Below are 26,257 nucleotides of genomic sequence, written 5' to 3'. Positions count from 1 at the left end.
AGATAGCCCCTGGCTGTTCAGCTCCCTTGGGTTTATCTCGATTGCAGAGAGCCTCATCACCCAAGGCTATGCCCTTCTCAGTAACTGAATGAGGTGGAAGTATAAAATCCCAGGGATTCCTGACCAGTGCAGGACACTCCTGACAGCTAAATACCGCTACAGCTCCCTGGAGTGCTGTTTAAGCTTTTTCAGGCCCCAGTCACAGTTGAACTCTCCCTCTGACCAATGGAAGTTAAGCTTCCTCACTTGCCCAGGAATTCATCTCTAATAAATACCTTGTACACCAAACCCCATCACAGGGTCTGCTTTCAGAGGCAGACTTTCAACAGGATAACAACAAGAGCAGAAATCAACTGAAAGAGATGGATCTACGTGACAGAAAATCAACAAAACTAAACGTTTGTTCTTTGAAAGGTCAAAAACATTAATAGACATCTAGCTAGACTCATTAAGAAGAAAAGGAGAGAAAAAAAGCACTCAATAAAAAGTGTTTGTTTGACATTGTTACCATCAAAATATAGAACACTTTCATCCTCACAAGAATCACTCATGTTGCCCCTTTACAGCCACACCCACTTCCCTCTCTGCACGCCCTGTCCCTAGAGCCTGGAGACCACTAATCAGTTGCCTGTTCTGTAATTTTGTCTTTTCAAGAATATTACATAAATGAAATCATAGAGTATGATTTTTGTGATTGGTTTTTTCTTCACTCAACATAATTCCCTGGAGATTCATCCAAATTGTTGTGCATATTAGTAGTTCATTTCTTTTTATTGCTGAGTGCTTTCTCACGGTATGGATATACCAGTTCATTTACATATATCTATTGAAGGACATCTGCATTGTTTCCAGTTTTTGGCTCTTAGTAATAAAGCTGTTATGAACAATTATATATAGAGTTTTTAAAATATAAGTCTTACATTTTCTGTGGTAAATGCTCAAGAGTTCAATTTCTAGTCATATGTTGGTAGCATGGTGCTGTGGGCTGAATTTTGTCTCCTCAAAATTCGTATGTTGAAACTTGAACCCCTATTGCATCATAATATGACTGTATTTGGTTATAGGGACTTTAAAGAGGTAATCAATGTAAAATGAGATGATATGAGTGGGGTCTAATCTGATAACACTGGAGTCCTCGTAAGAAGAGGATATTAAGACACAGACAACACAGATTGGGAGTGACCATGGGAAGACACAGAGAGAAGGTAGCCATCTGCAAGCCAAGGAAAGAGGCCTCAGAAGAAACCAAACCTGCTGTCACCTTGATCTTGAATTTCTAGCCTCCAGAACTGTTAGAAAAGAAATTCTTTACTGAAGCCACTTAGTCTGTGGTGATTTATGTGATAACCCAGGCAAACAAATGTACACAATTAGTTTTATGACAAACTGACAAACTGTTTTACAGAGCTGCTGTGTCAGCTTCATATGTTCACTAGCAATGCATAAAGGGACCCAGCATAAAGGGGATCCAGGTCTCTTCATTTGGATCCAATGTGTAAAGAGGGACCCAGTTCTCTGCATCCCTCCAGCATTTGGTATTCCCATTTTTTTTTTTTTTTTTTTTTTTGTTTTTTTTTCGTTTTTTTTTTGTTGTTTTTAGTTTTTTAAGAAACTGCCAAACTGATTCCCACCAGCAGTGTATGAGTAATATGAGTGATGTACTTTGTGACCTTGCCAGCATTTGGTGTCGTCACTTTTTTTAGCCATTCTGATAGGTATGTAAGTGGTAGCTTGTTTTAATTCGCATTTCCCAAATGACTAATTATACTGAACATGTTTTCATGTGCTTATTTTCTATCTGTATATCCTCTTTGGTGAAATATCTCTTCATATATTTTGACCACTTTCTAAATGTATTTTTTGTTCTTTACTCTGAAATGTTGAGAGTTCTTTATACATTTTAGTTCTTAGTTCTTTGTAGGACAGGGTCTGCAAATATTTTCGTCCTGTTTATAGCTTGTCTTTTCATTCTTTTAACAGTCTTTTGTAGAGCAAGTATTTTCAATATTGATCAGCTCCAATTTATTAATTCTTCCTTTTGTAAATCATGTTTTTAGTGTTAAGTACAAGAATTTCTTATCTTGGTCCCAAAGATTTTCTTCCCTTTTTCTATAAAAGTTTTATGGTTTTACATTTTACTTTTAACTATACAATCTATTTTGAGTTAATTTTCATATAAAGTATACAATTTAGGTCAAGGATCATTTTTCAAAAGGTTACTCTTCTTCCATGGAATTGCATTATCAGATTTTGAATGGGAAGTTTGACTCAAAAGGCTAAAAATAATTGTTTTACATAGAAGAGTCTCCAGGAAGCACTCTAGACTTTATTAAAGTAACATAAACACACTGTAGTCTCTTAGGCAGCTTCATGATCTGCCTTCAAACAATGTACATGAGACCTCTTCTGTCCTCTTTAGCTGAAGATGCAAAAGAATGCAATAAGCATGTTCTTAGATCCAAAATTTTCCTTAGTTATGTTTATTGGTTCATGACACTCTTTCTCTGGTCTGATTAGTAATTATGTTTCACGGGAATAATGCTGGCTTGACTTGTCTAAATTCCTGTATTAAACCTCTTGCCTATCTGAACTCAACGAACCAGTCCAATGATTTAACCCCCAATTGCCTCTTTTGAATTCAGCCTCTTGTTTGCTGGACCAGCAGACACTCCTAAATTGGATTCCCAGCATCTCTTAGCCACTTCTGCACTTGGTTCACCCACGCCCTTTTGTAAAGTCCAGGGTTCTTCCATGCCAGTCTTCTTTGCCCTGAAATCAGTATAATTATGTCACTTAGCAGAGGAAAAGGGAGTGAGCTCCGTATTTGATCATAGAACACAGACCGAAGGAGTCATTAGCTCTGTACACTACATATTTCTCTTCTCTCTGAACACATGGAAGAATTGTGCTGCCTTACCTCTTTGGAGTGTAGCTAACCATGTGAATTGCTTTGATCAATAAAACATAAGTGGAAGTGAGGTGTGCCATTTCCTGGGAGAAGCCATTAAGAATTCACAGGCTTCACTCTTGCCCCTCCATATAGATCAGTGACATTCTGGATAGTAGAGGTTCCATCAGCCTGCAAGCCTAAATGAAAACAGTATGAAACAGAATGTGTTCCATGACTGAGAATAAAATCCTGTTGTTTTAAGCCACTAAGATTTCAGTTTTTGACATTGTTTTTCACTACTGCATAATTTTGTTTTCCCTTATTGATATAATCCCATATGGTATAATTCCCTTATTGATGTAATCTCATTATATATATTCAATTATAATCATTTACTAAATAGAAATCCATATTTGAATTAATCTAAATACCTTTGTAAGTCTATTCATAGAAATGGATTTGCTAATTAAAAAAAAAAAGAATATTGTCACACCAGGCTCCTGAATTAAAGTTTTAAAAACACAGTTTCAACATGTAGATCAGCAACAGCATTCCATGGAATAGGATACATGCACATCAAAATTCATTTCTGTCACCGAGTCAGGAATTAATATTTTTTGAATAGTTGTGATCCACAAAAGGGAGAAGGAGCAATTATAAAGCAAAATGCTGAGCAGAAATAGCTAAGAAGATATTTCAACTGCTTGACAACAGCTTAACAACAAATAATTTAACAAAAATTTGTGCCTGCTGGATGTAAAATGTGAGGAAAACATGGCCCTAAACACACTAGACTGTGGATGAGGCAAATACCAACGTGATTATGGCAGCAGGGGCATGTCCAGGGTTCAGCCAAAGCTCAAAGAAGAGGGAAATATCATCATATTCAAGTTTATACTCAATGGGAGAAACCCATTCTCACTCACTTCCCCCTCAGAAAGTTATGCTCTTGATTAAACAGAGCAAAATTTAATTCCTCTCTTCTCAATAGCATACCTAGAACACAGAAGTCAGCCAAAGAACACAGTGTACTCAGGTTAAAGAGCCAGAAAAGTGCAAGGTCCCACAGCAAAGGCATAAAGTCCTTCCTCACTAGCAGATAATTAGAGATGAGTTTTTTGCAGAGTTCTTTGCAGAGTTCTTTGAAAATGGTAAAATCTCCATAGCTGCTGGTGGTGCCTGGACTTGTTTAAAGTGAACTTTGGGCAAGCGTATAGGCACAGGCAGGCTTTCTATGGCGTTAGGGACCTCACGGGTGAAAACTACAGGGTTCATACAGGACAATCAGCAAATCTAACATATATAAAGTACAGCACCCAGTCTCAGAATGTGACAGAGCCTGCTTTTATTTAGACACAGCAGACTGGGGTTTTTCAACGATTCTTTAGTGAGGAAGGAATATATAATAATGTATGTATACATATAATTATACTGTGTAGTTATGCTTAAATTTGCAGTCAGATCTAGAGTTTTGGTTTGTCATTAACTAATCCTACTTCTGCCTTCATAAACCTAAAAATTAAAGAACCATTCCAGGAAATGTTAGAGGTGGCTTGGGTTGAACTGACCTGAATGTCATGCACAGCGTTCAAAATGAGTTAAACAGCCTCCCTTTCAAAACGGCACCCTGACAAGGCTGTTTCTGCATACTACCCTTGCATACTCCTATGGTAGATGACGAAGAAAAAATGGTGCAATTAGGTGATGAATTTCAAACATGAAACACAAAGTATCTTTCAGCAAAATCTATAAAAACATTCTTCTATAAAATCTATAAAAACATAAGAAAGAATAACATTCTTCTTCCTCACCATCATGCACCAAGTCATAATTTTCTCTTTGTTTTCTAAAACACAACTTAAAGACATGCACTTTAAGAAGGCCTAGATGCTGCAACCCAGAAATCCCCACTTCTAGAGCCTAGTCCTGGGAAATTAGCAAAGATATGCTTGGAGGTTTAGGAGCAAAAATACTAATCGCAGAATTTACAACAGTGGGGGGACAGCAGAATTTTTCAAAATTATGTATATGTTAATAAGAAAAAACACTAAATTGTCTTTTTTAAATCGTGAAAGAAATGGCACATAAGATCTAAGTAGTAATCCCCTCATTGATGAATGCAAAGCTCTGATCAGCTCAGCTCAAATTCCCTGTAAACCTCTGACCTCTGGCTAGTTCTTAATAGAATACACTGTGCTGAAACCATTTAATCCTGGATCTCAAAGTGTAAGCCTAGATTACCTTACAGTTCACCTTTTACCCTGCTCCTTCTTCTAAAAGTGAACACCTCTCAAAAGCTGAGAATTTCAGAAGCTGGGTCGTTATCATGATTCTTTTCCCTTATGCCCACTGCCTTTAATGAGGAGACACAAGATACACTCTGCAAAATCAGACGTTGAACCAGAGCTTGGCTATCACACTGGCAATTAATCTTCGTTGACGATTTCCCTGTCAGCAACCAAATCATCAAGCCAGTATTTTATTCAGTAAAGATTTTGTGATTAACAATATACTGGGGTCACAAGGATACAGAGATTGTGTATGTAAAATATGGGCCTTGACTTTGCAGTGTTTGCTCTCCAGCTGACTAATCAACATCAGCATAAATGAACCAGGAGGAAATACTTCAGCACAAAACGGAAGGAAGGGCTAAGTCAGCGAGCAGCAGCAAGGTGTCATTGACACTGGGGGAAACTTGGTAATGACCACACTGGCCAGGAAGGACTTCATAGAAGAAACAAACCATTTTTGAAGGATAAATGGGATTTGTATAAGGAAATTATAAGGCATTCCAGGACTACAGAACACTATGAATGAAATAATGGCACTAGGAATAAGCTTGTTTCAGGTTCAGGGGACCTGATGGAGGGGAATGGTGAAAAATGAAGGTGGGAGAGAGCTTTGGAAGAAAATCAAAATGGTCCTTCGGAACAAAAAAATATATATTTCTTTTTGGGGCGTGTGTGATATTTTTCCTGAAACTGTCCAGGGAAAGCTGTTTTACATGCTAACTTATCATGTTAGTAAATCTAAACATTTTATTTGTGAATAACCTGTATATTTGACTCTGTATATCACAAAGTAACGAAAATAGGGCCTTCCACATCGAAAGAGGGTTAGTGCCGAAGCTCAAGTGCTCAAATCTTAACTGCTGGGTGCATCCTGAATCTTCTTCAGTCCTCCCCAGTAATAACAGTGACCATGCTGGGTACTCACACCCTGTCCCTCCACTCTGCATTCCAGATGCTCAGCCCAAATCCCATCAACAAAAGTCCTTTCACCTCTGCTTCCGAAACACCCTGCCTCTCCGCTGCTCAGCTCCCCACGCCATTCCTTTTCTTCATACCAATGATTATCAATGAATATACAGTATATTTGTTCAATTATTCCATACAATTGCTCTTTGATATCTGCAGGGAATTGATTCCAACATCCCCGTGGATAACAAAACCCTCAGATCCTCAGTCCCTTGTGTAAAATGGCATAATCTTTGCACATAACCTATGCTCATCCTGCCATACACTAGAAATCATCTCTGGATTACTTATAATACTGAGTACAGTGTAAGTAAATGGTTGTTATACTGTATTATTTATTATTGGCATTACTTTTTCTTGTTTTCTTCCAATATTTTTCATCCGTAGTTGATTGAAAACCTGAAGATACGGAGGGACATGTGTATGTATTTAGTACTACATTTCAGTTACCATCCATATTATGAATTTCCCTGAGGTGTGCATGAAGAGAGAGACAGAGAGAGGGAATGCATAAATAAACCAGATGAGCGAACATGGCCAGATAGATTTTGGACACACCAAGATTCAATCTCTCCCTCAAGGATTTGACTATCCAAGCAGGAGCCAGTGATCCAAGTCATTATAATATAAAACTGCTTCAAAGCAGAGATCCACAATGCATAGTCAAGTAGAGGAGAAGGAGCACCCACAAATGCTGGAGGAAGATGGAGAAAGCGTCTCAGGAGCATTTGAGGTGAGAAAGAAAGAATAGGTAGAGATGCTTCGCAAGCTCGAGGAGGCATTCCAAACAGAATGATAACATGTGGAAAGACACACATGCATGACCACGTATAACAGGGCTCAGAAACTATGGAGAAACTGAAGAGTAGAGGGGAGAGAGATAGGAGATGAAGACTGATAGGTAAGCAGAGGTCACTTCATGAGGAGTCAGGAGGAAAAAGTCATAATAATAGAATATGCTATAGAAAAACAAAACATTCACTTTGATCATAAATGTAAGACATGCTCCTCTGTTCTTTTCAGAGAATCTATCTTATTTATTTTTCACATTTATCGAATTTTAGTCTGGTTTAATAATATGTACTAAATAGTGGCTAGATAAAGATAATATATAAAATGTGGGTAAAGGATAAATAATTACAATGCAAATAACACCCACTTACTTACCTGGCTTAAGGGAAGAAATGAGAGTTATCTGTAAAGCCCCTCCCATGTCCATTTATTTGACTTCCTGCTCAGAAATAACCATTAAACAGCTAAGCCCAAGATTGGAACACAGACCCTCCTGATGCTTAACCCACATTCTTTTTACTCCCTTCCTCCTTGTGGACACACAACTGACTCTTTCCTTCCCATCCTAATCTCATTCCCCAAATGTAAAAATGAATCATTTAAAAAAAATTTAACAGGAAGGGATATCCCCATTTTATATTCTAACATATACATTTTACGCCAGAAAAGCTAAGACATAGGCAAGTTGAATTAGTTGCCTAACACTTTCTTGCTAATCAGTGGCAAATTCAAAACTAGCACTGAGAGGCTCAAATTTTGATTCTCATTTGGGTCAGAAAACCCTAATTTTACCCTGTGTATTAGTCTGTTCTCAAAGTGTTATAAGGAACTACCTGAGACTGGGTAATTTATAAAGCAAAGAGTTTTAATTGATTCACAGTTCCACAGGCTATACAGGAGGCATGGCTGGGAGGCCTCAGGAAACTTATAATCATGGTGGAACAGCAAAGGGGAAGCAAGTACCTTCTTCACATGGTGGAGCAGAAGGAAGAGAGAGTGAAAGGAGAACTGCTACACACTTTTCAGCAACCAGATCTCATGAGAACTCGCTACCACAAGAACGGCAAGGGAAAATCCTCCCCCGCGATCCAGTCACCTCCCACTATGTTCCTCCCCCAACACTGGGGATTACAGTTCAACACGAGATTTGGGCAGGGACACAGAGCCAGACCATATCACCCTAGCATTGTCATTATCCCACTTTGAATGAAATAGCCATCCCATTTATGACACCTTCATTTCCTTGGAATTTGGAAGTTGGAATACTGAGGAGACTGCCAGAGTCTAATTGTTATCCCTATATTTGTGTAACCATACAAGAGTTATAATAAATTATATCTTCTCTATTGCTGCTGTAGTATTTACTTTGAAGGCTTGGAGGTATACCGTTTCTTAATGTTTAATGGACTAATTATCGATAGTCTGAGCCAAGAGGTGTGTCCAATTAAACTCCGAGTCACTAGGAGCTTCAATTTAAAATTCAGGAATCCTGTTGGCTCTCAATCAAAATGCCATTTCAAGGAAAACTAAAATGAGAAAAATAAAATTAAAACTAATCTTTTGCACTCTCAAAATAACCCAAAAATTAATACAAAAATTTAAACAATTAAGCAAATGCCATGGGGCTCTGCTCATGCATGCTGGGCACAAACCTCAGACATGTTTGAATCTTGTTGGCATAGGTCTATTTACAGGCTCATTAGGGAAGGTGGCTTTTTAAAGGTTTTTCGTCCTAGGTATGAAAATCATTATTCAGCCAGTAACATCCAAGCTTCAAATGATTAGCTATTCTTTCCTCATCTGTGTTTCATCTGTTTGTCCTTTGGAATAAAACAACTCTAAGGCTGGAACAGAAATCTAAAGGCCACTTAATTATTGAGTGTTAGAATGGGAAGGGACTTCAAAGACTGCTAAATGTAACTCTCTGTTTACAAATGAGGAAACTGAGACCCAGAAAATTGCCATCAAAGGTCATGGGAAAGTGGGACTTGGAACATAGTTCATTGTTCTTCTTACTACATCAGTCATTTTATCAGCCAACAGTAAAGACAGCACTTCATACACAAAACGTTTGTCCTTGCACGGAGATGTCTGCCTGTGAACATCTCCATGAGTCCATCAGTGAATGCAGCCCTTGACTTTTCTCTTTGATTCTATGCCTTTGCTCAGGAAGGGACAGACATCTGTCCTTAATCACAGGACCCTTCTTCATCTCAGAGTTCCCCAGAAGCCCACAGAGATACACCAAGGCTTCCAAAATAAGCCAATTAGGTCACCAAGCTCCTGGGATCCTTGAGTGACAAGGAGGTAGGAATGGCAATTTTGTAATGAAATACACTTGGGAAAAACTAGTGGATTTGCCTCTGAAACCCTCTCAATAGCCTGTCTAACTTTGTTTAACCCAGAGAATCTCCAAATTATGTGACTACATTTTCCTCTCCCTTCATTATTCTTTGCATATACTCAGTATCATCCTACCGCTTCAATCCATGGAATACACCTGTGAATCCTGCACTATGGAATTTCTTCTGCCTACCAGTTGCTTCAATTCAGCGTTCCAAAAAGGCCCATATTCTTCTTAGGTGCACATGTGGCCAGAACTTCATTGCTTCTGGATGGATTCATTGCTTCACTGGAGGTGATGGAGAATATTGGTTACTGTGAAAGGTGACAAGTCAATGATGCTTAAGGAGCATCTAACGAGCATCTAACAGAAGACTTGCTGCTAAGTTTCCTTGTGACAAGATACAACCATCTGATCCTCATCCCCACTCCTAACAACAAATCACTTCAAACTCTATGCCAACATTTTCATTTTTTTAAGCAAAAATAATATATTGCTCACAGTGAATCATACATTATGCCAAAAATAATTCAACTGATACAATTATTGGTATTTTTTTTTTTTAGTGAATTGAAATCCTTTTTCACTACCTATTTTTTTTCTGAAGGCAGTTCTTTCATTCATTCAGATTTACTAAACAAATATTTCTTTAGTATCTACTATATGCTAGATCCTGTCCTAGGGACTGTGAATATGTCTGGGAATGAAACACAAAAATACCTAGAGTCAAGGCTTACATTCTGGCCGTGAAGGCAATCAATCAATAATCAAGCAGATGAACAAATGTAAATATACAATGATTTTGTATAGATATATAATAAGATTTATATAATCTCAGGTGAAATAAAATAAGGCAGGAAAAGGTAATAAGGACAGAGATGGGGGATGATGTTTAAAATGAGGCGGTCAGGTAAGGTGTCATTCACACATTTGTAAAACAACCGGAGATTTCCTCTGTTTTCTAGCTCATGCTAAGTTTGGTTCCCTAAACTTCTCTGGGAGAAAAAGGCCTAGATTTAGGGTTATCATTCAGGTTATAAGAAAGATGACTGCCTTTCTCTGTGACCCAGATGTGCTCTGAAGCACTTTCTCAGCCTTGCTTCCCTTCTCTGTTCTATTTTGGGTGATGCAGTTGCGGTGACATTGTGGGAGGTCCCAGTCAAATAGCCTATGGAGTGTTGGCTGTGTCCCTTCAGCAGGGGCTCAGTTAAATGTGTCACTTGTGTCCCATGTGTCACATGAGATGCCATTGGCATTCCACAGTCCTTTTCTCCCTAGGGTTTCCTAGAGTGTGGGAGACCTGCCCTGGCTATGCTGAAGTTGATTTGGGCATCATGCGAATGCTTACAAGAGATTCAGGAACTGTACCTTAAATAACACTGCTATTGTCTTTTAGTTCTCCTTTGCTCTGATTCTTTCCAGAGGAAAGTCTTAGTTTAGTGGTAGTCTCTAACACTCCTCTTGAACATGAAAAGAGCAGCACTAGGGTCAGAACCATAGGCGGTAACAATATCTAGCCAGAATCTAACAACACTGATTATCTTTGTTGCATTTAATTTTGCTTAAAATAAATGTAAGCTAAAAGTGAGACAATTTAAATGAGATATTCAGTAAATATCTGTACATGTGATTTTAGCTGTTAAATTGTGAAGGTAGAGCCCGAGTGACAGAACTTCAGAAAACACTATCCTTGACTCACAGAAGCTGATGGCAGGCTTTCGATTTCTCTCTTGCTATTAGATTTCAATAGATAGGGGGTTGCTCAAAAGCCACAATTACTGATGATTTTTATGCTTGTCTTATAGATGGAAACTTCTGCCTGTGTCTAAATACTTTCCAGATGATAATATTATCCTATCAATAACCAATATGGGATCTGAGTCCCATTTGAATCTGCAAGTTCTCCTTAATCCCTTAAAAATCTTCTGCATGTGAAGTGGAGAAAAATAAGCAGCAACCATGAACACACTGCATTCCCCTGATTACCTGATGATTGTTCCAAGGATTTCTTTGATGCTAATAATTGTAGTATAAAGAGCCTCCATGGTGACCGAAGGATGTTACTGTATTTTTTATTTGCCTGAAGGCTGCAATTCTAATAAAAATTCTGGCATCTGCCATTACTATCCTGGAAGGGGTTGAAAAGAATATTTTAGGTAGGTCAGCTTTGCCATCTGAACCAGTCCCTCAATGCATCCCTCAATCCCTGTGTCTCATGTTCACAGATGGAATACAAGATGTACTGATGTTGAAATGATGTTAAAAATAAAATATCTCCTCAAAGTTTAAGCATAGTTAAAAGTAATGCTCATGTAACACCTGGACTTTACTATTTAGCCTTTTGCCCTCCACAATCACCCATCAACCTGCCTGCTGAAAGAGGGGCTGGACAGTCTGAAACAGATGTTTTTAGCACAAATAATCATGTTATAAATCAATCAACACATCAAGAGAACAAACATTTCGTTCCTCCTCTTGTTCTCTCTCTCACACACACATACACACACCACACACACACACACACACACACACACACACACACACTAGACCTTTGCTTTTCTTCGAATTTGAATCTGCATGTGAATTTATCTTGTCCTTCAAAGTTCTTTCATTTTCATATTATCTTAAGACTTTGAATTATTTCTTTCCAAGAAACCAGTGACTCCAGATGATTCTTACACAGTTCTTCAATTCTTAACCACTCTGTTCCTGAGAAAATACAATTTTATTTTCAGCTTTATGAAAGGTGCTCATCCTCTAAAAGTCACCGCTTAGACTTGTTGGTTATTATTAAAGTCATTTCTATATAACTCCCTCTAGAGATTGGCTATAGGTAATTGATAATGATATTTTAATAGTCTTAGAGAAAAATTAGGAAAAAATCGGTTGAGTCTATGAATCTTTCTAATGTATTCCCAGTGTAGCTATGGTGAGTGAAATTTCTATCCAAATAGTAAATCCACTGAAGCAGTGGGTTATAAACTGACATTTAAGAAGCACAGAGTGAGTTATTCAGCCAATCTCTATGTCCTCTGCCTTCTGCCCACAGCAAGGCGAGGCACGGTATATAGTGATGAATATCAAGACCAATGGCTACAAGAGCTCACAGAAAAAAGAGCTTACCTTTTTACTTCTGAGTACACACGGGTTCAGGCTGTCTCATTTTTAATACGTGTGTGTGTGTGTGTGTTTGTGGGTGGGTGGGTGTGGGTGTGTGTGTGTTGGGGGTTGGGGAGTAGCCTTGCAACTCATCCCCAGGACATAATCCAAACAGAAAAACTATAGGGTTTTCAGACTAGCTCCACATGGGGTGTCTACAGAGGCCTACAGTGCATCTTGGATGGCTTTCAAGTTTTTTCAAAGCCATCTGGAGTCTTTTAAAGTTGTCGTTGTTTAAGGAACCGGCAGAGAGGGGAGAGAGCATTTTGGGTCTCAGGAGAAAAGGAAGAAATAAGATTTAAGGTAGCCAACAGATGTGGAAAATCCAGGTACTATTCTAAGCATCTTGGCTATTACCTGCCTTTCTCCTGCTGCCTCGGCTACTCTCCCCAAAGTTGCTTTCCCTTCTCGAATACTATCTGCCTCTGTGGAGGAAGAGAAAAAGTGGCAGAGTTTTTTCACTAGGGTCTTCTCACTGCCTTTAATTTCACTTCCTGGGGCCTTCTCATTCCCTATAATTCTATTGTGTCATTTAAATCTACACAACAGCTGTTTCTCCTCTATATTCCTCCTGACATCATGGGCATAAATGGCCAAACGCAGTTCTGAATTTACAACCAGATAATTTTTATTCTTCCAAGTCTCTAATTCTGGCAACATCACTATTTTACTAATGGTATTTTCTCTGTCTCTCATTTCTGGTACATATGCTTTCACTTTCCATCCTTCCCTCCAAGGAGCTCTTCTGCCTCCTGCCCCTTCATTTCCCACTTGTGCAAAGCTCTGCATTTGAGCCTCACTATTCCTCTCCTTCCATTTAATGGAAGCATCCAACCTCTATAGTTATTATTTCTCACTTCCTGCATCTCATCTGCCACTGCCACGGTGCTGGCTTTTTTTTTTTTTTTTTTTTTTTTTGCTTTACCCACATAAATTATAATTTTCTGGTTTTTGCTTTTTAGCCTTAACTAATTTTCTTATCTATCTGATCTTTTTTTAGTTGAACAAATTTCATCATCTACCTCAGAAAAATGAAATTTTTATGAAGCAATATTTGATTTTAACTGAATTTCCTTTGAAAAGCGTGAAATAAAAGCACAATTTAAATAAAGGTTGACCTAACTTGACCCAACAATGTTCCTCAGTGAACTCAAATAAGGGCAATTTACTGTGCAAGCATAGATTCAAGAACATACCCTGTTGGTATCATGGAAACCCCATAAGTACTATTCAGGAGTCAAAGGTACAGGCAGTTCAAATTCACTTCTACTTAGATAATATAGTCTTAATCAGTGAAGGCTAAAAATAGACAGCCCTGCTTCCTGGAAAGGATTGACTTCAATTTCTCTTTCCAAGGAATTGGAAATGAGAAGTCAAAGGGTCTTAGCCTCCTGGGAACATTAAAAAAAAAATAAAAACATATTTCCTCTGGAAGTATTTCTGAAACATAAGAAGGTTGATGTATACATTTAGGTTTTGAAAAACTTTTTCTATGCAATGTATAACCTAGAGAAATATTTAATACCTGCCATAGAATGAAATATATTTATGAGCTTTGAACTCTTACAGGCAAACATCAAAGTCCTAAGTTTGGAATGCAGTCTTTCAAAATGTAAAGTTTTACTATGAAAAGTTAATTATCTTATCCTTTTTGTCTTGAGAGTTATTAAAAGTATTTAGCAATATATTTCTCTCTCTCTCTCTCTCTGCAGAGTATTTATTGTGATTGTTTGAATGGTCAATTTGGCTACAAGATTATAAACTCATGATCCTAAACAAGATCATCTGCATGAGTAGATCAATAGCAAACATTTGACAATGTTCTGTTTCTTAGTCCTCAATCAGTTTTATTACCACGTGTTATTTCTCTCTGTTTGGACATAAAAAGTTAAGAAAATTAAATTTCTGAATATGTCAGAGTTATGTGGAGAGGCGAGTTTGGAGTACTGTTGGAAGTCATTTCAGGTAATCTGGTACAGTGATGCTTGAAGATGAAAAAAGCTCAGTAAAAATTGATTATGCTCATTCCCCTTCACCTTAGGCCTGAATAAATCATCTAGAGTAACCACGTACATGGTCTTGTTTTCACTTAATGATTACCCCATGCCATTGTGGTCATGTAAATTTGACTACAATTTTTTGGAACACTCAGAGTCCTAACTGAATGCTATAAAATACATATATATGCTATATTTATTTTTCCCTTTCCTATACAATGTCCTTGTGGAGAAGAAGTCACCTTCATTATTAAAGCTTAGCAACAATAAACACCAGTGATCACAAGGTTCAATAAGTTTTTCTAAGAATGGGGAGAGGTAGTTTATATTTTGTTATACTGTTACATCATTGAGTCAGTTTTCTTCTGGGGGCTAAATTACTTCTTGGAAGTAAACTCAGAGCAATGAAAGAATTGATTTAACTTTTCTAGGCTACTTAGGGCTAGATTATTATTAAATTGAAAGCCTCTTTTAGGGAACAAACTTGTACTTTTCCATCAATTAATTGCATTTGTTTATAAATTCAAAATACAAATGACTTTCAAATCTACCTCTGCATATACTAGGGAGAGTAATAGGTGAATAATGCTTATTTCTAAGAAAACGAAAAGGGATAAAGAGATAAGTTGTCTCATATACTATTTTATAAAGTATCGGGAATAAAATACAATATTGCTGGCAGGAAAAGAATTACATCTCACTTGTCCTCTGTGCTTTGCTAACTTATTGAAGACAACATGATTTGTAAAGATAAAAAGAAGATGATGCCTTTGGCTGGGTTTTTCGAGGACAAAAGAAGTAGTTCTAGGTGCTCAGTATTCAAGCACCTTCCTTATAATACTGCTGTGCAAATGTCAAGATATTGACAATGTTTTTTGGCAGAGGTAAAAAAGGCAACACATAAACCTTATTTAACATGTAAAAATCATGATGATTTAACTACATAGGAAAGAAAATAGCTACTTCTGGAAATGCTTTAGTTGCAAATTTCTGGAAAATGAGAAATTGTTTCTATCTGGAGTGATCTTTAAAGAGATAAAACATGAATTGAGATGATAAAATACAGGATCCCGTAATTCAGGGAATCATGTTTTTTGTATTTATTTATTAATTAGTAAATTAGTTTACAGTCAAAGAATGAGTCAATAATAGAAAAGCAAAAGTGTGAAAGACTGTCCAACTTAACATTTGAAACAATACATTTAATTAAGCGATGCTACAAAAAGTATCTTTATCTTTTCTATTTCCAAAAAGTGTTTATGGTCACACAGTAAAAGGAGGAAGGGAACATACACTCATTTACTCATTCAGTTTCCAAATCTACAGAGCACCACACTTGGTGATAGAATAGAAAGAAGACATTTCTAAATTAAGTTCCAGAACCAGCTATCTCAGAATCTCCCTGGAGGTTCGTACCTGGATTTCCACCCTAGACCAAGTTAATTCTTATCTTCTGGAGCTGGTCTCAGGAAGCTGCATGTCTGATAATGACCTGTGGAAGTTTTGCTCAGTAGTTTGAGAAACTCTGCTATTGAGACACTTTGGAGGAGCACAAATGGAGTGTCTCTAGGCCTGACTAATCTGAAAGGCTTCCCTGAGCTGAGACTTAGAGGAGGAGAAATAGTTTGACAGATAGGAAAGGCATAAGAAAAGAAAGACAGGATGACACTATTCTAGCTCAGTGGTTCTCAATTCTGGCAGCCTAGTTTAATTACCTGGAACTTTCATCCTTAAGGTTGTGGATCAGCAGGGAGCTATTTAATAATGTAGATTCCCAAGCCACAGCACAGGACCTATTGAATCCTAATCTGCATGTTAATACGATTCCTGGATGATCTGCATTCCTGTTAAATTTAGAGAACAGCTTTTGAGGAGCACCCTAGATCAAAGCTTCTGAAAATGGACACCTTTCATTAACTTGACCTTCACCTGAGTTTTTCACCTGTCTTCACTCCTGAGTTTGTATATTGATGTATATTGTACATGATATTTTCATCATAAATTTAATCCTCAATCAATATTGCATTCAGTAGAGTTTGTTTCTGTTTACTTTGAATAGTGCTTATACTCACCATAATCCTACCATTTAAACTATTATGTAGAATGGTAAATGAAAGTTTCCTTTTTTTCAAGGTAATTGGTATTGACAATTTGGTGTTCAGCATTCCTGCTCTTTCTCTGAGTTTATAGACATATATTTCAACATACATCCTTTTCATATTGGTGTTCTGCACACATTAGTCCCCATTTCTGAAGATGTTCTCTCACCATTCACTCAAGTGTCAACTCATGCTTCAGGTCTCATATTAAAAGCAATTCCTCAGAAGAAAGATTCTAATCTCCAAACTAGGCAAGATTCCTTGGTATATTAAAAGCCATGAGTATCTTGTTATTTCAGCTAGCAGGGGTTTAATGTGTTTGTTAAATAATCAATCCTGTATTGCAAGAGACATCATTCAACATACATCTGATAAATACATTTTGTTAATTATATTATCCAGTTCCTCCATCTCTTTTTATTTTGTTTAACTTTTAGGTACTCCATCAAAGACAGTTAAAATCTTCACTATAGTTGGGTTTCATTGTGTTTAGCAACTTCTCCTTAATTTCAAACAATGTTCCTTGCTTTGTGAAGCTTACGTTCTAACCAGGTGGTCAGTCAATACAACAAGAAAGCAAATACATGAAAATATATTTGTTGGTGGAAAGTATGATATTTTCATCATAAATTGAATCCTCAATCAACATAGGAATATAACCCTCTTAGTTTTTTGTAATAATTTCTGCTTTAAATCTTTCTTATACTAGCATAACAATTTCTACTTTTTGTTAGCATTTCCCTAGTACAACTCTGCCCTTCCTTGTACTCTTAATGTGTTCATTTTATTTTATTTTAACAGTCTGTGTCTTTTAATAGGAATTTCATTCACTTTTATTACTGCAATTTATATTTGGATTTAATCGTGTTTTAAATGCACAGTTGGTTTTATATTACTGACATATTTTGGGGGAAATGGGAACATGTAAGGAATACACAGATTAATATAGCCTGGAAATGATATTACAAATGAAGAAATAGGATATAAAGGAGCCAGGGGAAAAGCGTTTTGTCAAAAGGCGAAAGTATGATCAACAAGCTCAAAAAGCTACAAATAAATCAAGTAAAAAAATGACTGACAACTTGTTAGTCAACAATTGCTTTACATTTCCAGCAAATTGAGGAAAGAATGAAAGTTAAAATCAAAGGCAAATAATATACATTATCTTCTTTAAGAGGTCTTGCTTTCTTTTCTCTCACTTGATAGTTCACTCTGTTCATTTCCTTTCTCCCTCCCCCTGTCCCACACATACTCGCACACATGTGCAATTACCAACAATCATATTCAGGGGATCTGGGCATACAACAAATATTCCTTCTCAATAAAACATCTATGGCCGTACTAGTCAGCTGAGTTAATCCTCCAGAACAGCTTTTACTGCATACCCGACTGTCATTTGTCCAGTAAATATTGATCCCTGCAGTTATTGTCCTGTGTAGTTGTGTCACCTATTCCCAGGACTCGATTTGTCAGACTCAGATGTGTTTATTCCAGATTTTATACACTGCATCCTGGGACTTTTTATCTTCTTTTAGAGTCATGAATTTTTCTGTGTTCTTCTTTGCATTGAAATCTTTGCTACTTCATCACTATAGGAATGTAGCCTTTGACAGAAAATCTTTTTTAAAAAGACACTCAGGCCGGGTGCTGTGGCTCACGCCCATAATCCTAGGACTTTGGGAGGCTGAGGCAGGTAGATCACCTGAGGTCAGGAGTTCGAGACCAGCCTGGCCAACATGGCAAAAACCTGTCTCTACTAAAAATACAAAATGTTAGCTAGGCATGGTGGTACGTGCCTGTAATTCCAGCTACTCAGAAGGCTGAGGCAGAAGAACTGATTGAACCCGGGAGGTGGAGGTTGCAGTGAATAGAGATCGCGCCATTGCACTTCAGCCTGAGCAACAAGAGTGAAACACCATTTCAAAAAAAAGACGCTCAGAGTAATTCTTTGACGGGAGGCAAACACTAAATTAAACTTAAATTCAACTGATTCAACTGACTACAAAGTGAAGGAAAAAGTCAGCAGTACTTATTTGCTAAGTGGTTTCTCCTTTTAATTGTTCTAATTACTTTTGAAAGAGCAGCAACATTTACTACTTGGAAATTGCATTATCTAAAGTTGCCTGCCAATCTGCAGTCTTGTGGGCCAAGCAAGCTAAGTTCGAAGCATCAGAAATGAGAATCCTGATGATTAAATTCAGGTCCAAATCATGTTTCTTTCTAGCTGAGTAAACTTGGGAACATCACTCAATTTCCTGGACTTTAATTTCTTAATTTCTCAACTAAAAGTCAGAAATGGTATCTGCAGTAGCATTATTGGATTAACTGAGATAGTGTGGTATGCTTGTTTACTGTAAACAAATGAGTATTATATATTACTAGGAAAGGCAGTAAGATGTAGTGGAAAGAGCACAGATGTAGAACCCATCAAATCTGTATTCAAATCCCTATTTTATCACTTACCATCTGTATAAATGTAAGCAAAATAACCTCTCTGAGCTTCAGCTTTCTCAAATCTGTAAACCAGGGAAAACATCAGCTAACCTAAGATTTGGTAAGAATTCAAAATTGTATGTGTAAAATATCTAATAACATCTAATATACAGAAGATGCTCAATATATATTACATATTTGAAACCTAATTATGACTGCTACAACTGAGAACATCCAAATTATTTTGAGTAAGAGAAACTGTTTGTGTAAGGAAATATTTTTGTCTTCAAGCTAGCTGGAGAACAAGAGAAGTGAAACAAGATGAGATATTTTAGGGACAGAAAGCATCCACATCCAGTCTCATGTCCTGGCTCATTTTCTAGAACATTTCATTTAATTCGGCTTTCCTGAATTTTTCACCAGATGTCTCATAGTTCTTTGGAAGGGGCAAAGATGTTATGTAACAAAGATGGGAGCTGCTACAAATATTATTGACTCCAAGGATCCCAGAGACCCTTTTCTCCTGTTTCTGTTTGATTCTAAGCAAATCATGAAAGCACATGGTTTTAAAATTTGCACAAAGGTCTTTTTTTCTAACTTTCCTTTGATATATTTAAATTATAAACCTAAATACATTAAAATCTCCAAGTGAAGCCATTTTATAGTCATTGTAACATGAAGTCATATTATATTCCCAGAAGTTACTCTTCTTTACTGATAAATGCCCTAGTGTATTCCATTCACCACCTAAATTGGTTTTAGGATAGAAAGGTGGAGACAGTAGATGTTCACAGCACTTGGAATAAATTTCACAAGTCAACACAATAGCCAAGAAAATATGCTTTCATTCGGTGTGATTAAAACCAATCCTTAATTTGTATCCATAACATCCGCTCATCTCAGACCATCTCAAGAACCTCCTCTATCTTCTTTAAAGCATCTTATCTCTAAAATGCACTAAAAGATAGAATCTTCCCTCTTCATAATTCTAAAATTATAATCATATGTTTGATGCTAAATACTGCCTGGATCTCTTATTCCAAATTAAATTAATTCTCAAAGGCAACTCTGAATTAGTGATAACCGTATGTTCTCATTTCAGCAACAGGCACACAAAGCTATTTCTAGGATGTTATTTTATTATGTAATCATCAGTAATATCATTTTTACAGTTTTCTCCTATACTATACTGACCACAGGAAAATCTAAGCTAGTAAGCATATCATCCATAACTCCTGGACAAATTATATCAGTAACACCTGCAGATCATATATAAGAACTCCAGGACAGAAGCCAGAAAGGGTCCTTGGAGCAGAGCCAAACTCCAGTCTCAGAGGCCACATTTAGCGAAAGTGAAGCAGCAGTGAGCTGAGTTTGTATGTGATGGATTGGCCCCAGAAGGTACTGCCATACCATCAGTCACCATCATTGTTATGTGGTGGTGACTTCTGGCATGACAATGGGGGTTGGGAGAAAAGAATACATTCCCAAGCCACTGGGAAGTTATTAGTAGCTCTGCTTATTAAACTAGTTTACTTTCTTCTCCCTTAATGCCATATCATACACCCCAAAAATCATAGCTGCTTCTATAAAAATGAGAAAATCTTCTCTCAGGTAGAGAGAAAAAACATACAGAAGCCCTTTATATAAAGGCAAAATGCAAATAGACAGCCAAGACTAAGAAACCAAACCATGCTGGCAGGAGAAAAAGCAGTGTTCAGAAAGAGATGCCTTTATTGAAGAAAAGTATGACAGCCCCAGAGGTGATTACCTGCTAGATTCTAATAAGAAATGCCATTCTCATATATACCCAAAATTGACCCAGATTGGTATTTTGTCTCACTCAATGGCTCTAAGCAGTTTTTTTTCAGGAAGGGTTGGTCATGGTTTTTGCCAGCAACTTTAATTAGAAAACAAAAAGAACAAGGACTGTACCTAGGCCTCCTTATCCTCCTTTTATAACATGTACCAAATTATCCTAGAAAATTCTAAGGGATTCCCAGAGAGAACTGTAGCTGGTGAGACAGTTCTTTTACTGCCCATATATACTACTTTCCCAGTTGGAGGAAGACTTTGTCCTGGAAAGGGGGGGTTCTCAATGCTTTAGCTGACAGTGGGCTTGAAAATAGAATATGGAACATCTCATTCACAGAAATAAAGTAGAAGTGCATAGTGTCTTCCATTTATCATTATCAGAGAACATCAGGGATCAGAGTCCCTTGATTCCTATTATAATCATCTTTTGAGTTTTATCTCCCCTTTGTGTTATTTTCCTTTTGTTATACTCTGACTCTTTCCCATTTCAAACTTCAAAATACGAAGGGAGGATAAAGAGACAGGGCACAGAGGATTTTTAGGGCAGTGAAAATACTTTGTATGGTTATGATAATGGTGAATCCATGTCATAAATTTGCCCAAACCCACAGAATAGACAATATCAAGAGTTAGCCTTAATGTAAACTATGGACTTGGGGTGATAATTTATCAATGTAGGTTCATCAATCATAACAAGTCTACCACTCCGTAGGGATGTTGATGATAAGGGAGGCTATGCATATGTGGAGGCAGGGAATATCACTGTACCTTACCATCTGTTTTGCTGTAAACCTAAAACTTCTCTTAAAAAAAAAAAAATCTTAAAAAAAAGACATAGCGTAGTTCCTGGGCCAAATTTTGGATGAAAATCTATGAGCAGAAGGTTAAAGAAGATATCATAGTTTCAAAAACTGCTTTTACCTGGAAATCTACTGTTTGAACTCTGTTTCCAGCTGGGATCAGAGAGATAGAGTTCAAAGGTCCAGGCTCTGTCCGGAGTGGGAGACTGGTAAGAGAACTTCCCTCTGCTGAGATGGGGTCCCAGGGGCCTACTCTTTCTGATTTAAAGACCTAGACATGACCCATCTCCTCTTAACCGTGGCAAACTACAGAGAGAGTTGTCTTGATAACACATCATGCTGAAGAGGTAAAAAGAAAGGAAGAAAAAATGCTGTCCCTGAGAGGCTGTGACTTCAGAACAATGCTAGCATGAATCTGGATCTAGAGTATGACACGAGATCTATTCCAGGGACCCAGAGCTGGCTTTGAGGCAGCCCAATGGTAGAGATCTTAGGTAGAATCAGTTCTACAGCAAAATTGACAGTGTCTGGCAAAAGCAAACACAAATTCTCTCTAATTAAACTCACTAAAAAAGAAATAGAAATTTTGATTAGTTTATAATTATTTTTTAAAGAATAGTTATAAATATTTACTCAAAGAAAATCCTAGACTTACGTATCTTAATTGTCAAATGCTATCAGTGTTATTCAAGGAAGAAATCCTTCCAATCTTGGTGAAATTCTTCTGAAGAATGGCATAACATTGGTAATAAAACAAGATAAGGACAATATGATGAAGGAAATGTACGAATCAATCTCTTTCACTAACATAGATGCACAAACTAAAAATCTAACTAAATTCGCAAGCTGAATTCAGCAAAATACGGAGAATAATACCTCAGTACTAAGGCTTTTTGTCTGTTTAAATCTAGGAATGCAGGGCTTGTTTAGCATTGAAAAATCAAACAAGATAAATTACCACATTAATAGAATAAGAAAAAAAGTATATTATTATCTCAATAAATGCAGATCAAGCATTTGATAAAATTCAAAGTCTGTTTATAATGCAAACTTCTAGCAAACTAGAATTAGATGGCATATCAGGGAATTTTTTCACTGTAAGAGTGCTGTTTAACAAACAAACTTCAAACTCCAAATCTTGGTGGCTTATAACACTGATTACAAGCCATAGGGTAGGGTAAGGCTCTGATGTGCTCAGCTGTGATTGGTTGGGCTTATCTCAGGCTGAATGTTGTAATGAGTTTTGTTCTAAGTATTTTCTGATTTTGCTCAAACAAACAGCTATCAAAGCATATTTTTTTCTCATTGTGATGAAAGAAGGCTAGGGAGACAAGCAAACCATGCAACCATACTTAAAATACTTGCTTGCATCACAGTCACTAATATCTTCTAGGCCAAGGAAAGGTCACATGGTCAACATCAACAACAAGGGATGGAGAAATAAATTCCACCAACAATAAGACGCAATAAACATTTACGTGACGCAATGTGTGGATGTATGATTCTAACATAGGGAAGGAATAAAGTTTGGAAACAATGATCCAATCTGCTTAGTCTGACAAAAGTAGTTATAGAAACTCTACAGCCAACATCATATAACACGGTAAAAACTTGGAAGTTTTCCTTTTGGTATTAGAAATAAGACAAGGTTTCCTGCTGTTATCACTTCTGTGCAACATTGAGTCTGTTCAGTGAATTAACAATTTTAAAAAGGATATAAACATTTGAAAGGAAGAAAAAATGTCACTATTTTCAGATGATAGGATTAAGTATGTAGAAAATCCAAAAGCATCTACATGTAAACCTTAAAATAATAGGAGAATTTAGAGAGTCACTGATACAAAATTCAATGTACAAAAATCAACTGTTTTTCTGTATACCACAACAGTTAGAAAACAAAATTTTAAAAGTGAATTTATTTACCATAGCATCTAAAATATCAAGAACCCAGGAGTGAATCATATCAAAGATGTACAAGAGCTCTAGATAAAAATTATAACACTTTAATGAGAAATATTAAAATTTAATGAACAAGAGATTTATTATGTTCATTATTTGTAAGATTTTGAAAAGATGTCAATTCTCCCCAGACTGATTTATAAGTTCAGTGCAATTCTGGTGCCAGTCAGTGATTTTTAGTATATTCTCAGTGTTAGAACTGTTAGCACTATCCAATTGTAAAAGATTTCCAATTCACACTAAAAAAAATACCCTGTACCCATTAGCCATCACCCCATTCTCTCCTCCTCTCAGTCCCTGACAGCTACCAATCTACTTTTTGTCTCTGTCAATTTGACTATTCTAAAAATCTCATTTAAAAGGAATTATACAGTATTTTGTCTTTTTTGACTACATTCTTTATCTAGCATAATGCTTTCAACGTTCATCCATTTGTAGTACATGTCAATAATTCATTTTTATGACTAAATGATATTCCATCATATGAATATAGTACAATTTTTAAATTAATCCATCAGTTGATGAAGATTTGGGTTGCTTTCACTTTTCAGCTATTATGAGTAATATTTCTATGAATGTTCATCTACAAGTCTTTTCGTGGGTGTGTATTTTTATTTTTCTGTGTCTTTATATCTTGGGAATAAAACTGGTGTGTCATGTGGTATCTCTATGCTTAATATTTAAAAGAACTGCCAAATTGTTTTTCCTAGTCACTACACCATTTTACATTCCTACCTACAATATCTGAGGGTTTCACTTTCTCCATGATATTGGCAACACTTGTTATTGTCTCTTTTTAAATTTTAGCCATGTTAGTAATTGTAAAGTGACATCCCATTGTGGTTTTGATTTGTATTTTTTTAATGAGTAAGGATGTTGAGTATCTTTTTATGTGCTTTTTGGTCATTTGTATATTTTCTCTGAAGGAATGTCTATTTAAATCCTTTGCCCAGATTTTTAATTTAGGTTGTGTTTTTTTTGATGAGTTTTAAGAGATCCTTATGGATTCTGGATATATGTTTCTTATCAGATGCATAATTTTAAAATATTTTTTCCTATGTTGTCACTTGTCTTTCCATTGTCTTAATGATGCCCTTTGAAGAACAAAAGTTTAACTTTTAAGAATTCCAATTTGTCTTTCTCTTTTGTTGCTTTTGTTTTTGCTGTTGTATCTAAAAATCTATTGCCTAATTGAAGGTCACAGATTTACTACAATGTTTACTTTTGAGAGTTTTATAATTTTAGCTCTTAAAACTGTGATCCATTTTGAGATCATTTTTGTGTATAGTATGAGATAGAACTTCAGATTTATTATTTTGAATGTCAATATTGAGTTTCACAGCACCACTTGTTGAGAGGACTGTTCCCTCATTAAATGATATTGGCACCTTTGTTGAAAATCAATTGACCATAAAAGTAAGAATTTATTTCTGTACTCCCAATTGTATTCCACTCATCTGTATGTGTATTCTCTCTCATAGCACTACCACACTGTAGCATTCAATTACTGTAGCTTTGTAGTAAGTTTTGGAATTTAAAAAAAAGTGTTAGGCTCTATGTTCTGTTTCCAGATTATTTTAGCTAATCTGGGTCCCTTGAAATTCCATATGAATTTTAGGATTGCTTTGTTATTTACTGCTAAAAAGGCAACTTGAATTTTGATAGGAATTGTATTGAATATATAGATCATTTTGAGACAATTTTCATCTTAACAATATTAAATCTTTCAATCTATGAATATAAAATTTCTATTTACTTATGTCTCTTTAAATATCTTTCAATAAAGTTTTGTAGCTACACAAGACTTTTACGTGTTTTATAAAATTTTAATAAAATTAAGAATTCTTTTTATTCTTTTTGATGCTATTGTAAATGGAATATTTTTCTTAATCTTATTTTCATATTGCTCATGGATTGTGCATATAAAAACAAATTGTTTTTATATATTAATCTTGCATCCTGAAGCTTTGTTGAAGTTATTTATTAGTTCTATTAATTTTTTAAATTTATTTCTTAGGATTTTCTATATACAAAATCATCTCACTTGTGAATAGAGATAATTTTCTTTCTTTCTTTCCTATTTAGATGCCTTTTACTATTTTTTATTGCCTAATTGCAACAGCTAGAACCTCCAATACAATACTCAACAGAAGTGGCAAGAATAAACATCCTTGTCTTGTTCATGGCCTTTTTGTAGATGTCATTTATCAAGTTGAGAAATTTTCCTTTTATTCCTACTTTGTTGTAGACTTATAGAAACATTCTTAAAGGAGACACAAATTTTAGTAGAGTACAAGAATGATCACTTTAATCACATTAAAATTAAAACTTCTGTTCATTGGAAGACATCGCATAAATAGAGTAAAGATCATGGAGTTATTTGAAAATATTTGAAACATATTAACCAAAAAACAATTATGCTTCAGACTATATAAGGAACTCCTGTAATTCAATTAGAAGAGAGTTAACAACTCAATAGAAAAATGAGCAAATGTCTTTATTCCTACCCAGCTCTGCGGGGAAAATAAAAACCATAAAGAAGATTTCACTTGATGCCTTTGAATGTCAACTTGCTTTTTAGGGTTTTGGCAGAAGATTGATTTAACAGACACTTTACAAAAGGATAAATACAAATAGCTGGTAACCAAATAAAGAGGTGCTAAGCAAAACTAGTCATTAGAAAAACAAGACTTGATATCATAAGATACCACT

The sequence above is a fragment of the Cebus imitator genome, unplaced genomic scaffold (genome assembly GCF_001604975.1).
Source record: "Cebus imitator isolate Cc_AM_T3 unplaced genomic scaffold, Cebus_imitator-1.0 Scaffold506, whole genome shotgun sequence".
Classification (NCBI taxonomy): domain Eukaryota; kingdom Metazoa; phylum Chordata; class Mammalia; order Primates; family Cebidae; genus Cebus; species Cebus imitator.
Note: the sequence above shows the minus strand (reverse complement) of the source record.